This window comes from Mauremys reevesii, linkage group 1 (assembly GCF_016161935.1).
Source record: "Mauremys reevesii isolate NIE-2019 linkage group 1, ASM1616193v1, whole genome shotgun sequence".
Lineage (NCBI taxonomy): Eukaryota > Metazoa > Chordata > Testudines > Geoemydidae > Mauremys > Mauremys reevesii.
The window spans coordinates 227,578,182-227,593,010 of NC_052623.1; the positions used below are offsets into that span (position 1 = coordinate 227,578,182).

The 14,829-nt window shown below is 44.2% G+C and overlaps 1 long non-coding RNA gene across 1 annotated transcript in view; it reads right to left on the minus strand.

Annotated features, from left to right (window-relative positions):
* Positions 1-665: 665 nt before the first annotated feature.
* LOC120395736 overlaps positions 666-14,829 on the minus strand; it is a 41,406-nt gene continuing 27,242 nt past the window's right edge. The window contains exon 3 of the long non-coding RNA XR_005592757.1: positions 666-939. This is a non-coding gene — a long non-coding RNA (uncharacterized LOC120395736). The remainder of the gene's footprint in view (positions 940-14,829) is intronic.

Consider the following 14,829-nt stretch of genomic DNA (forward strand, 5'->3'; position numbering starts at 1 on the left):
GTCAGGAATGGCCTTGCATTGCAGGGGAATCTGCAGGATCTGGGCTGCCAATACATCTTTGAAGACATCAGCTGCACCTGAGCCAATGAGGGCTGGTAGAATGGGATCTTGCAAGGGTGCCTCAGGTATGTGCAATTAGACTGGCACTTGCAAGTAGGGAACCCTTGGGTGTGGCTCCGCATGTGTTCCAGTTAGGACTGAAGCATGAGGGAGCTCTCTTCCCTGATTCCTTGGAATTTGTACAGGACAGGATCAGGTTACCAGGGATTCAGATGCAGGAGACAAACTTGAGAGCAGACCCATGAGTTGGTAACTAGAGTCAGGCCAGTTGGGATACCAGGAAATGAAGCCAGGGAAATGGGAGCAGGTGCAGAAAACACAAGACACACAGTCCAAGGCAAGGTGGATCCCAGTTGCATGGACAATTTCCTGTTCTGTGCTGGGTTTATATAGAAACTGTGAAGCAGTTAGGATCCCCAGCATTCTGCTGGTCAGATTCCTGGACTGGATTCGTCTGTCAGGATTCAGCTTCTATCCTAGCAACTGTTAGCAGGTCATTGGGTGACAGGTTGAAACATACTAACTCTTAAGAACCCTGACACTTACAGAAGAGGATCCTGGGCATGGAAAAATAAAACAACATGAGGGACATGTGGGTGGGGGTGCTTCTTGCCCAGTGGTTGATTGAAACCACCAGAATCCTCTCTCTTCAAAGATCAGGGACAACAGAGCAGGGGAGAAGGGGGGAAACAAAAGTCACTATGGCAACCACAGCAGATATTGATGCCGATGTATCTTAAAGTCCTGTGACCATCTAATACTTGGTGAGTTCCCACAATAATGATACATGCAAGCAGGATGTCAAAGTAACCGGAATGTTTCCTCTGCATATGGCAGGCATGTAGTGGCTCCCATGGAATGTGGTCTTGTAGGAGGTACCTGAAACAGCATTAACATCAAGACATGCAAAATCTCTCTCACTATGCCCTTCATCCAGACACTTCATAGCCCTCACCCATTTTCCTTTTCACTGCAGCTCCTAGTGACAGAAACAGAAGACGAGGGAGATACCAGGAACGGGGTATAAGAAGGCAGACTTTCTTATGGTTTGCACCTACATAGGCTATGGAACATACATAGGCTATGTGGTGTGTAGAGCAGAGAACAAAATGTTTGTCAGTATCTGCCCCAGCTTTAAAAAAATGTCTGTGCTTATTACAAAACATGTTGTTCCCCGTGAATACTGTAATTTGTGTTATTCCCAACTCTCGCCTCTGTTTGGAAGGGAACTGCAGCACTGAGATACTGCAATGAAAAGGCAGGTCATACAACAGCTGCTAAGATAACTAAGACCTTTCAAAAAGAATCCCAGTGACTGAAGCTTGTTGCAGTACACCAAAAAAAAAAAAGTAAGTTTGTTTTCCACACTGCCCCTTTATCTTGATGTCAAATATATCCCCCTGGGAAAAGAAAACATTTCACAGGCAGATCCCAGGGACACACACACACGTTTTCCCTCTTAAGATATTGCAGTAATTTAGACTGGCACTGTTCTCTCTGCTACAGAAGAGCAAAAGCTTTGGCAAATAGGGGAAAGCCCAATAATGAAATGCTTTGAGTGTGAAATTTACTCTTCCAGGTACCATGCATTTTGGGGTTATGAAATACACAAGACATTCATGTAAGGTTAAGAGGTGATTTGATCATGGCTTATACATACCTACATAGGGATGCTAGATAGCTCTTTAATCTAGCAGACAGAAGCATAACAAAATCCAGTGGCTGGAGTTTAGAGCTACACAAATTCAAAGTGGAAATAAGGTGCACATTTTTAACCCCTGGCACAACCCCAGCACCTGCAGTTTTTAAATTAAAAATGTCTTTCTAGTTAAACTGAAAGTTATGGGCTTCATGTAGGAATTACTGGGTGAAATTCTATGGCCTGAGATGACCATAATGCTATGAATTTATCTATCTATAAACATAGTGAGCTGTGTGTGTCCCATCTAATTTCAATCAGGAAATTGTACTAGAACTAACACCCAGTTCTTCATCAACATTTGAACAATCCTCAATAAAGGACAGAACTGCCCCCCACGTTATTTCTGTTTAGAACCCTGGGGGCTATATTGAAGAAAGATCTTATGTAATATACTGATATGCGAGTGTACAGTCGTTGCACACAGACCTACTCAGGATATGGGCCCTACCACTATTATTCCTTAAAGAAGATTCTCCCTTAGCTCTAGTCATAGGGAACTGTGTTTTTGGAGCCCTGAGTTCTGTTTCTGCTGACAACCATGAAGTTCATGTGACCAGAGGATGTGGTACAAATGCTTACTCTAAAGTCTATGTGGCCACCTGATTGTCATAGTTTGTACTAAATAGATACTAAGACTGTCACAAGAAAAGGACAAATGATATAGCTGCTGGTGTGGGAAAACAATATTTGAACTGGATTGTTTTGATGGAGGATAAGGAAGCAGAGAACTCTTGTACTTCAAAAAGAGAAATGCTTCCAGAGACAAACTTTCATAGTGAAAAAAGGATTCTCCTTAAAATGAAAACAAAACTAAAATGTTTATATAAGCTTGGGAGGGAGGAGAGATCAGAAGGGTACCTTGAAATACTGCTGTTGTTCAGTGCTGTAGAACTAGAGAATGGGCCCATGCCAAAATTCTGGATCTGAATGAACATCCCCAAACTTTGGAAGAATTAGACATCCAAATCTGCAAACAAATTTCACAGTTTCTTTTTATTAGAGACTGAACCAAATTTTCAGAGCCAAACAATCTTGAATTTGGGGATGTTCTAAATCAAGATCTGAGTCTGGATCCAGCCTATGTGGCTTAGATCCATCACTGTATTTGCCATACTTTATGACTGGATTCTGAGCATATGCCACCATGACAATATTTTCCAAGGATGAAGTAAAAAAGATTTAATGTACAGGCCTGACTCTCATCTCACCATTTCACTGGTGCTAGTCTTATGGAGTTACTCCTGAATTACACCCACTATGTGGGAATTTAGGAGACTGATATTCTCTGGAGCCATGCAAATATAAAGGAAGAAATTCAGCTTGTCAAATTATCCACTGAGAATATTCAAAGGGTGGAATTCTGGCCCCGTTGAAGTCAACGGGATTTGTGGCACCAGCTTCAATAGGGGCAGGATTTTAGTCCTTTTCTCTGTGAGTTTTGTCCACAAACTCATCCTGACTTCTGCCAATGTATTTATTATGATTCATAGTTTGGAGGAACATCTGCCTTACTGACTGTATGCAGGAGTCCAAGCTTTCCATGTCTTTTCCAGCTATCTCATCCTCTGTCTCTCACCCTTTCTACCCAGCCTTGCAGGCTTCCTCTGCACTATTGATGAAGAGTACACTTCCACTAATAGCTTCCTGTTTGACCTAGAGTATGCCTGGTTGATTCTTAGATGACAGTTCTAGAAAAACCCCTAGAGGTCCAGTGACTTCAAAGGGAATTTTGAACAGCTTGAGTAAGGACTTCAGGATTTGGGTAAATATATTTCTGTGGAGCACATTTGATGGAAACCAGGGGCATACCTGAGGAGGTATACCATGACTCATAAGAAAGGAGCTTAAAATCATAGATTCATAGTTCTTAAGGCCAGAAGGGTCCATTATGATCACCAAGTTTGACCTCCTGTGTAACAGAGACCACAGAATTTCACCCAGTAATTCATATATCGAGCCTACTTGTGGCTGAACTGGGGCAAATCTTTTAGAAGTCATCCAATCTTGACTTAAAGATTCCTTGTGTTTTACCACCACTTACCTTAGTACAGTCACTCTTAAATATATGTGACTTATTTCTAGCCTGAATTTGTCTAGCTTCTGCTTCCAGCCATTGTCTCTTGTTATGCCTTTGTTGCTACATTAAAGAGCCATCTTCTGTAAAAAATATTCTGATGTAGGTACTTACAAAGCGCGAGCAAGTCACCTCTTACCCTTCTTTTTTATAAGCTAAATAGACTGAAGTTTTTATGTCTTACATAGTAAGGAAGCTTTTCTAAATCTGAAATTATTCTTGTGGCTCTTTTCTTAACAATTTCCAAGTTTTCAACATCCTTTTTAGAGTGTGTATATTAGAACTGGGCACTGTATTCCTGTTATGATCTCTCCAATGCCATATATGGAAGTAATTCCACCTCCCTACTACCTGATACCATATATTGTTTATGCATCCAAGGATCATTTGAGACCTATTAGCCACAGCATCACACTGGGAGTTCATGGTCAGTTGGTTGTGTACCATGACCCCTAAGTCCTCTTCAGAGTCACAGTGTTTCAAGATACCGCCTCGATTGTGGTAAGTGTGCCATACATTCTTTGTTTCTAATCAAATCACTCTATCGTGCTGTATATAAAGGCAATGAATTGAGAAAAAGGAACTAGAGCCCAATCTAAATGTAGTCCTGACCTCCTGTATAACACAGGCCCAAGAACCTCACCCAGTAATTTCTGCAACAGGACTATAATTTTGGTTTGAGCTATATCATATTTTAAAACCACCAGAGGATCATCTGAATTCTGTAAAAAAGATATTAGATTTATCCACAGTATCAGATTAATTGCTCCATATCTCAGCCATTGCCATGGGCCTTTTCAGGTTGTTTGCTCAGGTTGCTTCCTGTATTTTGATTAAGCCAAAAGAGTCCTTTACTAACCTTTAATACTCATCTCTAGAAATTTTTGATAAGACACGAGACTCAAAAGATGTGCTACCTTTGTGAATTCAGACCAAAAGCATGCTGATCTTTTTTTTATAGCCGTATCACACTGAAAATGTAGATTCCAATTCAGGAAAGACATATGCATAAATCCCATTGACATCAGTTAAGCATGTTCTTAAATGCTTTTTCTAAATAGGGATGGATTTAAGCACATGCTTAAGCCCTTTCCTGAGTTAGGATGTCATGTCTGATTTGCACTCCACTACCACCCCCAAAGTCTCCTTTTGCATGCCCATTTCTCATATTTTCTTCCCTTTATTGAGTGTTCCAGATTATTTTTCCCCAAGTAAACAAAATTAACCAAAACAATACATTAAAAGAAAGACATTATGCAACATTACCCAAATATTTGGACCTTCAGAAAGCCTTTGACAAGGTCTCTCACCAAAGGCTCTCAAGCAAAGTAAGATGTAATGGGATACAAGGGAAGGTTCCTCTCATGGATCAGTAACTGGTTAAAAGGTAGGAAACAAAGGGTAGGAATAAATGGTCAGTTTTCACAATGGAGAAAGGTAAATAGTGGTGTCCCCCAAGGATCTGTACTGGGATATGTGCAATTTCACATTTGACTTCCTTCAGAACTCTTGGGTGAATACTATCTGGTCCTGGTCACTTATTGTTGTTTAATTTATCAATTTGTTCCAAAACTTCTTCTATTGACACCTCTGCGATGAAGATCAATGCAAAGAATTCATTTAGTTTCTCCACAATGGCCTTGTCTTCTTTGACTCCTACTTCAGTATCTTGATCATGTAGTGGCCACACTGATTGTTTGACAGTCTTCTTGCTTCTGGTGTACTTTAAAAAAATTGCTGTTGGTTTTTGTCTTTTGCTAGTTGCTCCTCATATTCTTTTTTGACCTAATTATGCTTTTGCACTTGACTTCCCAGAGTTTATGCTCCTTTCCTTTTTTCCTCAGTAGGTTTTAACTTTCAATTTTTAAAGGATGCATTTTGCCTTTCACAACCTCATTTTTCTGTTGTTTAGCCATGGTGGTATGTTTTTTATTCTCTCTCTTTTTTTTTCATTTGGGTATACATTTACTGTGAGCCTCTATTATGGTGCTTTAAAATAGTTTGCACTCTTGTGACTATTCCTTTTCATTTCTATTTAACTAGCTTCCTCATTTTTGAGTAGTTGTCCCTTTGGAAGATAAATGCTACTGTGATGGGTTTCTTTATTATTTTCTGCCTGTACAAGAATGTAAATGTTTAATTACATTATGGTCACTATTACTGAGTGGTTGAGATATATTCACCTCTTGGACCAGATCCTGTGCTCCACTGAGGACTAAATCAAGAATTGCTTCTCCCTTTGTGGTTTCCAGGACTAACTGCTCCAAGAAGCAGTCATTAGTGGTGTCTAGAAATGTTATCTCTACATTCTATCCTGAGGTAACATGTACCCAGTCAACATGGGGATAGTTGAAATCACCCACTATTATTGGGTTGTCTGTTTTTGTAGCCTATCTAATCACCCTCAGCATTTCACAGTCTTTGTCACCATCCTGGTCAGGTGGTTGGTAGTATATTCTTACAGCTATACTCTTATTATTCAAGCATAGAATTACTATCCATAGAGATTCTATGGTACAGTTTGATTCATTTAAGGTTTTTTACTATATTTGACTCTGTGCATTCTTTCACAAATAGTACCACTCCCCAACCAATATGACCTACTCTGTCATTCCTATGTATTTTGTACCTTCGTATTACTGTGTCCCATTGATTATCATCATTCCACCAAATTTCTATGATTCATATTATATCGGTGTCCTCATTTAACACAAGGCAATCAGGTTCACCCATTTTAGTATTTAGACTTCTTGCATTTGTATACAAGCACTTATAAAATTTCTCAAAATTTAGTTGTCTGCCTTCATGTGATGTAATTGAATGGGAATCTTTTTCATTTGACTGTGTCTTTTCTTACTTGTACTTTATCGACTTCTATCCTCTCCTCTTTACTAGGACACAGAGACTCCCCTTTAATAAATCCTCCCCTAATGGATGTCTCTGTCCAAACCATGTGCTACTCCATGCCTGTCAGCAATCCTCCAGCCCTTAGTTTAAAAATTCCTCTACCACCTTTTTAATTTTACATGCAAGCAATCTGGTTTCATTTTGGTTTAGGTCAAGCTTCTCCTTTTCCAAAGGGTTGCCCAGTTCCTAATATAGCTATTTTTTTATTCTCAATACCATTGTCTTTTCCATGCATAGGGGCCCTGCAGTTCTGCCTGTCTAACTGGTCTTCCACATGGAACTTGGAAGCATTTTGGAGAATGTCACCATGTAGGTCTTGGACTTTAATCTCTTGCCTAACAGCCTAAATTTGGCCTCCAGGACCTCTTTCCTACTTTTCACTATATCATTGGTACCTATATGTACCATCACCACTTGCCCCTCCCCAGTACTCCACATAAGTCTCTCTAGATGCCTCAAGAGGTCCACAACCTTTGCACCAAGCAGGCAATTAACCATGTGGTTCTCTTGGTCATCACAAACCCATAAGAACATAAGAATGGCCATACTAGGTAAGACCAAAGGTCCATCTAGCCCAGTATCCTGTCTTTCCACAGTGGCAAATGCCAGGTTACCCCAGAGGAAATGGACAGAATGGGTAATCATCAAGTGATCCATCCCCTGTTGCTCATTCCAGCTTTTGGCAAACAGAGGCTAGGGACACCATCCCTGCCCATTCTGGCTAGTAGCCATTGATGGACCTGTCCTCCATGAACTTATCTATTTCTTTTTTGAACCCTGTTATATTCTTGGCCTTCACAACATCCTCTGGCAAAGAGTTCCACAGACTGACTGTGTGTTGTGTGAAGAAATACTTCCTTTTTGTTTTAAACCTGCTGCCTATTAATGTCATTTGATGACCCCTAGTTCTTGTGCTATGAGGAGTAAATAACGCTTCCTTATTTACTTTCTCCATACCAGTCATGATTTTATAGACCTCTATCATATCCCTGCATAGTCGTCTCTTTTCCAAACGGAAAAGTCCCAGTCTTATTAATCTCTCTTCATACGGAAGTTATTTCATACCCCTAATCATTTTTGCTGCCCTTTTCTCAATCTTTCCCAATTCCAATATATCTTTTTTGAGATGGGGAGACCACATCTGCACGCAGTATTCAAGATGTGGGTATACCATGAATTTATATAGAGGCAATATATTTTCTGTCTTATTAGCTATCTCTTTGTTGATTCCCAACATTCTGTTCACGTTTTTGACTGCTGCTGCACATTGAGTGGATGTTTTCAGAGAACTATCCACAGTGACTCCAAGATCCCTTTCTTGAGTGTTAATGGCTCATTTAGACCCCATCATTTTATATGTATAGTTGGGATTATATTTTCCAATGTGTATTACTTTGCATTTATCAACATTGAATTTCATCTGCCATTTTGTTGCCCAGTCACCCAGTTTTGTGAGATCCTTTTGTAACTCTTCACAGTCTGCTTGAAACATAACTATCTTGAGTCATTTTGTATCATCTGCAAATTTTGCCATCTCACTGTTTACCCTTTTCCCAGATCATTTATGAATATGTTTGTGATGGGTTGGATCACAGAAACCCCCTTGGGGCTGCCAACTGATGTGCCAAGACTACCTCTGCCCCTGATTTCCTGCCCTGGCAGCTTGGGATTTCAGTGCCCTGTCTGGTTTGAGCGAGACCCACTAGCCTGCTGTAAACCCAGAGCCAGGTCTGACCCACGTCCCTAACAGCTGTAGACTTAAACTGAAGGCAGCTTAAGAAGTGTTCCTGTCTTTAACACTCAGATGCCCAACTCCCAGTGAGGTCCAACCCCCAAATAAATCCGTTTTTACCTTGTATAAAGCTTATACAGGGTAAACTCATAAATTGTTCACCCTCTATAACACTGATAGAGAGAGATGCACAGCTGTTCCCCCCTGTAGTTATTAATACATATTTTGGGTTAATTAATATGTAAAAAGTGATTTTATTAAATACAGAAAGCAGGATTTAAGTGGTTCCAAGTAGTAACAGACAGAACAAAGTGAATTACCAAGTAAAATGAAATAAAACCCACAAGTCTATGGCTTATACAGTAAGAAAACTGAATACAGATAAAAACCTTACCCTCAGAGATGTTCCAGTAAGCTTCCTTTTACAGACTAGTCTCCTTCTAGTCTGGGTCCAGAAATCACTCACACCCCCTGTAGTTACTGTTCTTTGTTCTAGTTTCTTTCAGGTATCCTTGGGGGTGGAGAGGCTATCTCTTGAGCCAGCTGAAGACAAAATGGAGGGGTCTTCCAGGGGTTTAAATAGACTTTCTTTTGTAGGTGGAGACCCCCTTCTTATTCCTGTGCAAAGTCCAGCTCCAAGATGGAGTTTTGGAGTCACATGGGCAAGTCACATGTCCATTCATGACTCAGAACTTACAGGTAGCAGCCATGGTTCACATGCTGCCTTGAACATCCCCAGGTAGACTTCTTATATGGATTGGAGCCTTCCAAAATCCATTGTCCATTAAGTGCTTCTTGATTGCACATTCCTTTCTCAAGAAGCTGACCAAATGCCTTACTAAGGCTACTTAGAAATCAAGCAAGTACACAGCCAATATTCATAACTTTGAACACAAAAATGATACATGCATACAAATAGGAATAGATTCAGCAGATCATAACCTTTACAAAGATATGTTACATGGCATACGTAACATAAAACATATTCCAGTTATGTCATATATACATTTATAAGCATATTTCCATAAAGCCTTATGGCAGGGTTTCTCAAACAGGGGTTGCCGCTTCTGAAGGGAAAGCCCCTGGAGGGCCGGGCCAGTGTGTTTACCTGCCCCGTCTGCAGGTCCGGCCGATCGTGGCTCCAACTGGCCGCGGATCGCTGCTCTGGGCCAATGGGAGCTGCTGGAAGCGATGCGGGCTGAGGGACTTACTGTCCGCTGCTTCCAGCAGCTCCCATTGGCCTGGAACAGCAATCCGCAGCCTGTGGGAGCCGCGATTGGCCGGACCTGTGGATGGGGCAGGTAAACACACCGGCCCGACCCTCCAGGGGCTTTCCCTACAGAAGCAGCGACCCCTGTTTCAGAAACCCTGCCTTATGGGGTGCAATGTCACAATGTTGACTAGGACTGACTCCAGTACAGACTGCTGGGGGACACCACTATTTACCTCTCTCCACTCTGAAAACTGACCATTTATTCCTATCCTTTGTTTCCAATCTTTTAACCAGTTACTGATCCACGAGAGGACCTTCCCCCTTGTCCCGTGGCAGCTTACTTTGCTTAAGGGCCTTTGGTGAGGGACCTTGTCAAAGGCTTTCTGAAAATCTAAGTACACTAAGGTAATAATTGGAGATATTCCAATCTCCTAGAACTGGAAGGGACCTTGAAAGGTCATCAAGTCCAGCCCCCTGCCTTCACTAGCAGGACCAATTTTTGCCCCGGATCCCTAAGTAGCCCCCTCAAGGATTGAACTCACAAGCCTGGGTTTAGCAGGCCAATGCTCAAACCACTGAGCTATCCTTCCCCCCTTAATAGCCACTGGGCCCCCCTTGTCCACATGCTTATTGACCCCCTCAAAGAATTCTAGTAGATCGGTGAGGCAGGATTTCCCTTTACAAAAACCATGTTGACTCTTCCCCAACTAATTATGTTCATCTATGTGTCTCACAATTTTATTCTTTACTGTAGTCTCAACCAGTTTTCCAGGTACTGAAGGCTAGTGGCCTGTACTTGCTGGGATCACCTCTGGAGCCCTTTTTAAAAATTGGCATCACATTAGCTATCCTCCAGTCATTTGGTACAGCAGTTGATTTAAATGATAGGTTACAGACTACAGTTAGTAGTTTTGCAATTTCACATTTGAGTCCCTTCAGAACTCTTGGGTGAATATTATCTGGTTCTGGTCACTTATTACTGTTTATTTTATCAATCTGTTCCAAAACCTCCTCTAATGATACCACAATCTGGGACAGTTCCTCAGATCTGTCACCTAAAAAGAATGGCTCAGGTTTGGGAATCTCCCTCACATCCTCAGCCGTGAAGACTGATGCAAAGAATGAATTTAGTTTCTCTGCAATGGCCTTATCATCCTTGACTGCTCCTTTGACATCTCAATTGTCCAGTGGCCCCATTGGTTGTTTAGCAGGCTTCCTGCTTCTGATGTATTTTTAAAAAAAAATTATTACTTTTTGAGTCTTTGGATAGCTGTTCTTCAAATTCTTTTTTGGTCTTCCTAATTATATTTTTACACTTCATTTGCCAGAGTTTATGCTGCTTTCTATTTTTCTCACTAGGATATTTAAAGGATGCCTTTTTGCTTTTCACTGCTTCTTTTATTCTGTTGTTTAGCCATGGTGGCACTTTTTTTGTTCACTTACTATGTTTTTTAATTTGGGGTATATTTTTAAGTTAAGCCTCTATTATGGTGTCTTTTAAAAAGTTTCCATGCAGCTTTCAGGGATTTCACCTTTGTCATTGTACCTTTTAATTTCTGTTTAACTAAGGGTATGTCTACACTACAAGAGTAGTTCGATTTAACTTAGGTCGAATTTGTGGATTCGACCTGATGAATTCGAATTTGTGTATCCACAGTAAGGACACTAATTCGACTTTGTGAGTCCACACTAACGGGGCAAGCGCCGACATTGGAAGCGGTGCATTCTGGGCAGCTATCCCACAGTTCCCGCAGTCCCCGCTTCCCATTGGAATGCTGGGTAGAGCCCCCAATGCCTTCTGGGGGAAAAATGTGTTGAGGGTGGTTTTGGGTAACTGTCGTCATTCAACCGTCACTCCCGCCCTCTCTCCCTGAAAGCGCCGGCGGGAAATCTGTTACCGCACTTTTCTGGTCAGTGACAGCGCGGACGCCACAGCACTGCGAGCATGGAGCCCGCTGCGATCATCGCTGCACTTATGGCCGTTGTCAACTCCTCGCACCTTATCGAACACCTCTTCCACAGTCAGCTGCTGAGAAATCGGGCGAGGAGGCTCCGGCAGCGCGGTGAGGACATGAAGTGTCAGAGTGGCACAGACCTCTCACAAAGCACGGTACGCCGCGCCGTGGAGATTATGGTGGCAATGGGTCATGTTCATGCTATGGGACGGTGATTCTGGGCCCGGGAAACAAGCACGGACTGGTGGGACCGCATAGTGCTGCAGGTCTGGGATGAATCACAGTGGCTGCGAAACTTCAGGATGCATAAGGGCACTTTCCTTGAACTGTGTGACTTGCTGGCCCCTGCCCTGAAGCGCCAGGACACCCGGATGCGAGCAGCCCTGACTGTGCAGAAGCGAGTGGCCATAGCCCTCTGGAAACTTGCCACGCCAGACAGCTACCGGTCAGTAGCGAACCACTTTGGCGTGGGCAAATCTACCGTGGGGGTTGCTGTGATGCAAGTAGCCCACGCAATCGTTGACCTACTGCTCTCGAAGGTGGTGACCCTGGGAAACGTCCAGGTCGTCATAGATGGCTTCGCCGCGATGGGATTCCCAAACTGCGGTGGGGCTGTAGATGGCACTCACATCCCTATCCTGGGACCGGCCCACCAGGCCAGCCAGTATATTAACCGAAAGGGCTACTTTTCAATGGTGCTGCAAGCACTGGTGGACCATAGGGGACGTTTTACCAATATCTACATCGGGTGGCCGGGCAAGGTTCATGACGTGCATGTGTTCAGGAACTCTGGTCTGTTTAGACACCTGCAGGAAGGTAGTTTCTTCCCGGACCACAAAATAACTGTTGGGGATGTGGAGATGCCTACAGTGATCCTCGGGGACCCAGCCTACCCGCTAATGCCCTGGCTCATGAAGCCCTATACAGGTGCCCTGGACAGTGACAAGGAGCTCTTCAACTACCGGCTGAGCAAGTGCAGAATGGTGGTGGAGTGTGCTTTCGGACGTCTCAAGGGGAGATGGAGGAGCTTACTGACTCGCTCGGATCTCAGCGAAACCAATATCCCCATTGTTATTGCAGTTTGCTCTGTGCTCCACAATCTCTGTGAGAGCAAGGGGGAGACCTTTATGGCGGGATGGGAGGTTGAGGCAAATCGCCTGGCTGCTGATTACGCTCAGCCAGACACCCGTGCCATTAGAAGAGCCCAGCGGGAAGCGCTGTGCATCCGGGAGGCTTTGAAAGCTAGGTTCCTCAGAGAGCAGGGTAACCTATGACTGTCCAGTCTCTTTACAGAGAAGCTGAACCTGCCCCTGTTTCAGTTACTATTGACTTTTTTCAGCGGTTACATACCCCGTTCACCAGGTTTCCCCCCTTCCAACAGACATTTAAAAATAAAGTTATTGGAACATTTTTAATTAACAAAGTTTTCTTTACTAACAAATTCTCGTTCAAGGGTTCCAACAGGGACGCAGACTGTGGTGGGTACGGTGTGCAGTGATGTACAGACCACTTCTACACTCGAGGACTGACATGCTCCTGCTCCTACAGCGGTCCTTGGGGGGGGGGAGGATGGTTACCGGAGGGTGTGCAGGAAGGGGTGGGTTTGCAGGAAGGGGTGAGGGGTGTGTGGGAAGGGTGAGTAGGTGTGGGGGATGATGGCTCTGGCTGGGGCTCAGGGCATCGGAGAGGTTCATGGCTAGGGTGGAAGGGCATGGTAAGGGCAGCCTGCCTTGCCATTTGTGGATGCCAGGCGCTCGGACCCTGGGGCAGCATACACCTCCCAGACTGACCTGGGGCAGCAGACACCTCCCACAGTGACCCGGGTGCCTAGTGACTGCACTCTGTGTGTGACCTGCTGTTGATCCTGCCCCCATGTCTGTACCCTGTTAATGGTGGCTGTCCTATGCAATTAACAAACCCCTCCCCCCCTTCACACAAAGTCTTCTGCAAAGAAACATGACGGAAACAGTAATGAACAGCAAACTATTTTTAATACTCAACTACACAGTTGGGGGATAAAACTGGGATTTGGGATCGGGTGTGCCAGGAAGGCAAGCAATTCTCATACTTTAGGGAATGAGAGCTGTTTGGTACATGAGCACTCTGCTGGGGTGGAGTGACAGTTTTCACGGCCCCTAATGCCCCTCCTTCTTGTGATTTTGGGTGAGGGGGGGACAGGACTTTGTGGCGAGGGAGGGCGGTTGCAGATACAGTTCAGGGGGGCTCTCTGCTCCTGCCTGCGGTCCTGCAGAACATCCACAAGGCGCCGGAGCGTGTCCGTTTGCTCCCTCATTAGTCCAAGCAGCATTTGAGTCGCCTGCTGGTCTTCCTGCCGCCACCTGTCCTCCCGTTCGCTGTGTGAGCGCTGCTGCTGAGAGAGGGTCTCCCTCCACTGGCTCTGCTGGGCCGCCTCGGCTCTGGAGCAGGCCATCAGTTCAGTGAACATCTCATCCCGAGTCTTTTTCTTTCGCCGCCTAATCTGCGCCAGCCTCTGTGAGGGGGATGCCGGGGCAGTTCGGGAAAGAGCCGCAGCTGTGTGATGGGAAAAAGGAAGTGATTTCCTTCCAAAGATACATGTTTGCGAACACTGAACACAGTCTACTCAGTTTCTGTGAACAAGGCCATACAGGGCACCTAATCTCATGTGCTCTCAGGACAAGTTCGAATTTTCGGCATTCGCTTTCATTGCCTGGGGTCTTGCACTGGAGATCGGACAAGCGGGGCAGGACAGCAGAATCAGTGTAGCAGCCAGGCCTGGTAAGCCGTAAACTTTAGGCTGCTTAACAGTTAATGGATAGCAGTGCCCTCCTGCTGCAGGCAATCTGGAAAGCATAAAGTCTGACCCTGTTCCAGCCCCTCGCGGCTGTCCTCGGGAAAGATCCCTGTATGCTTTTCCTCTGCAGCCTACAACACGTGGCTGTTAAACGACGGTCATTGTTATGCAAAGGAAAAGTCAAGCATTCACAATAGTAACATTAAAGTAATTCCCCTAATTAGATGCAGCAGTCGCCGAGCGAGATCACCCTGAGGCGGGTCTGCAGGAGAAACAGAGAGCGAATGCTGCGTGAATCCCTGCACAGACCAGGGCCCTATGCTGCCGTGCTGGTCGAGGCGATGCTCCCATTATACCTCCTGATGGCCTGGCGCGGAAGAGTGTGCTTCCACGGAGCACCCAACAAGGCACCT